This window comes from Chrysochloris asiatica, unplaced genomic scaffold (genome assembly GCF_000296735.1).
Source record: "Chrysochloris asiatica unplaced genomic scaffold, ChrAsi1.0 scaffold00091, whole genome shotgun sequence".
Taxonomy (NCBI): Eukaryota; Metazoa; Chordata; class Mammalia; order Afrosoricida; family Chrysochloridae; genus Chrysochloris; species Chrysochloris asiatica.
In genome coordinates, this window is record NW_006408609.1 from 9,142,390 (window position 1) to 9,145,421 (window position 3,032).

Below are 3,032 nucleotides of genomic sequence, written 5' to 3' on the forward strand. Positions count from 1 at the left end.
AACAACAACAACATATATATATATATATAAAGAGAGAGAGAGAGCCTCTGGTAGCCTCATTTTTTGTTGTTGTTTTTTTGTTTGTTTGTTTGTGGGGAGGGATGTACACCAAAACACTCAGGAATATATAATCATTTAAACAACCAAACAGCACCTTCTACAAGCTTGCCTCCTGGCCACCAGCAAACAGTCTTTCTCTTTTCAAGAGTCTAGAGTCCTCAACTGCTCCATCTCTCCATGTCCTCATCTCTGCCTCCATCTCTGGTGTCACTGCTTCTCTGGATAGGGTTTCACATTCAGCCCATGCTCTTCTCCCTTGATGGTCCTAGGCTCCTCTGTTACTGGACTGTGAGATTAACTACTCCCCACTTTATGTTACAAAACTTCTATCTTTACAGTTGTGTCAGCAACAATTAGTCATGAAACCAACTACTCACTATTGAATCCTAAGAATTGTATCCCCATCTCCTTTCACCAGACCTGTCTAGACAAGATGAAAACCATTCAGTGGGGATTTTACCTTCCTCTGCACACTCTGAAACTAAACCACCTCTTGGAATCTTGTAAGCCAGTCGTTTTGTGACTTTATAGCACCCACATTTTAGGTAGCCAATCTCTAAGTTACCTGTCCCTATCACCCCTGCATACAGGGGTGTAGGATGAAGACTGCTTCCCTCTCATTTGGTATTTCAGCTACTACATCCATAAGTATAGGTCAAGTCCATCAAATTGTAGCAATCTATATTTGTTTCCTTTATCAAAATTTAAAAAATCATCTTTTAGTGGAGTTGTGATCTTTAAGCCATCAAAGCTAGGTCAAATGGATACTATCTGCAAGTTTGGGCATTCTTGTGTATCTCCCCTCACTTCATATCAGCTGGACACTCCACTCTCAGCTCTAGCCCTCCATGGCTTTGTCCTTGTCCACTTCATGTATTTTTAAGAGAAAATTTTGTAAAATGAAAGTCTAAATCTTGGGAGTAAATTTTCATTTTAAAGGAGAAAGTTTAAGGATCTTGCTGAAACTGAACTAGATTGTCATTCATTCTGCTTTAATATGTCTTGAAAAGACAACAGAATTATATCTCAACATTTATACTGCTGTGCTATATTATGAAAACTTGCAATATTCTTCATGGTGCCTGGTCCATTCCAGAGGTGGGAGGCATCAAAGAAGGTAACATTTTAATGATATTAGGTCATGTGATTCATTTTTGATAACAGTGCTCAGGAGATTAAATTCATAATCTAGGTGGTAGTGGTTGTTTGCTGTCAATCTGTTCTAATCTATAGCAACCTTGATAAGGTTTCTGAGTCTGTTAATCTTTGCAGGAGCAGAAAGCCTCAATATTTCTCCTATGGAGCCCCTGGTAGATTTAGTTCATAGTATAAAACATAACCCACTACACCTCCAGGGCTCTTTATATAATATTTATTGTTGTTCTTAAGTGCTATTGAGTTGGTTCTGACTCATAGCAATCTGTGTAAGGTTTCTGAGGAGCAGCTGGTGAGTTTGAACCACCGACCTTGTTGTTCAAACTCACTTTGCAGTCCAGAGCAGTATCCTACAGTGACACACCTTATTAGAGTGAATTAAAAATCACATGCCAAATAAGAAAAATTAGTTCACTGTCTCTAATTTGGCCAAGTACCATTTAATACCAAAAGTATATCACAGTTAGCATGATGATTTATATATTATATATTGTATATCTGTTGTAAGCTGCCGTTGAACCATGCAATTCATGTACAGAAATAAATGCTGACCAATTTTGTATTGTGATATTGTGATACACAGGGATTTCATTGACTGTTTTTTTTTTAAATAAATTGCCAGGTCTTTTTTCTTAGTCTTTCTTAGTCCAGTATCTCCTCTAAAATTTCAAACTCAGTTCTCTGGTGTGGAAAGCATGACTTTTACCACTTGACCTCCAATGATCATGGTGTACATAAACCATAAAAACCAGTGCCATCAAGTCAATTCCAACTCACAATGACCCTCTATAGAGTTTCTGGAACTGTAAATCTTTACAGGAGCAAACAGCCTCATAATTCTCCCATGGAGAAGATGGTAGGTTTCAACGGCTGACCTTGTTGATAGCAGTCCAATGCTTAGCCCACAGTGCCCAAATGGAATAATACATATAAAAACTTTGTAAACTAAAAAGAATCCTAAAAATGTAAGGTTAGCATAACAGTTATCTTTGACCAATGTTATGGATTTAATTGTGTCCTCCAAAAATAAGTGTTGTAAATCCTAACTCCTTAACCCAAGGTTGTAATCCCATTTGAGAATGATTTTTCTTTGTTATGTTAATGAGATACTTATTAATGTAGACTGTTTCTTAAATAAATTTTTTAGATATAAGAGATTAAACAAGCAAGAAGAGATGGGGGAAGAGAGATATCAAGCCATATGCAAGAAAATCTCAGAAGCAGAAGCTCCAAGAGACAAAGACCTTCCTCCAGAGTCAACAGAGAGATAAAGCCTCCCCCTATAGCCAACACTCCAAATTCAAATATCCAAATTCCTAAACTGTAAGAAAATGAATTAGTTTGTTAAAGTCACGTCCTTGTATGACAGCACTAGATAATTAAGAGAAGCAGTATACAAAAGGGCTTCAAAAAAATTCATGGAAAAATTCTTTGATCTCTCAATTACATTTGTCCACAAACTTTTTGAAACCAATGTGCTGGACTGCAAAATTGGTTTGAACAGCAAGGTCCAAGGTTCAAGCAGCACCAGCTGCTTCTTGGAACCCTATGTAGGGTCACTATGGGTCAGAACCAATTCTAGGGCACTTAACAACAACAACATATTTTAAAAAGGAGCCCTGATAGTGTAGTGGCTACACATTGGGCTGCTAATCACAAACAAAGTCAGCAGTTTGAATCCACCAGCCACTCTGCAAAAAAGATGAGGCTTTCTGCTCCTGAAATGGTATACAACTTCAGAATCATTATGGCACTGTAGGATAAGCACCGGACTGCTAACCACACATCGGTGATTCAAAGCCACCAGCTGCTCCTTG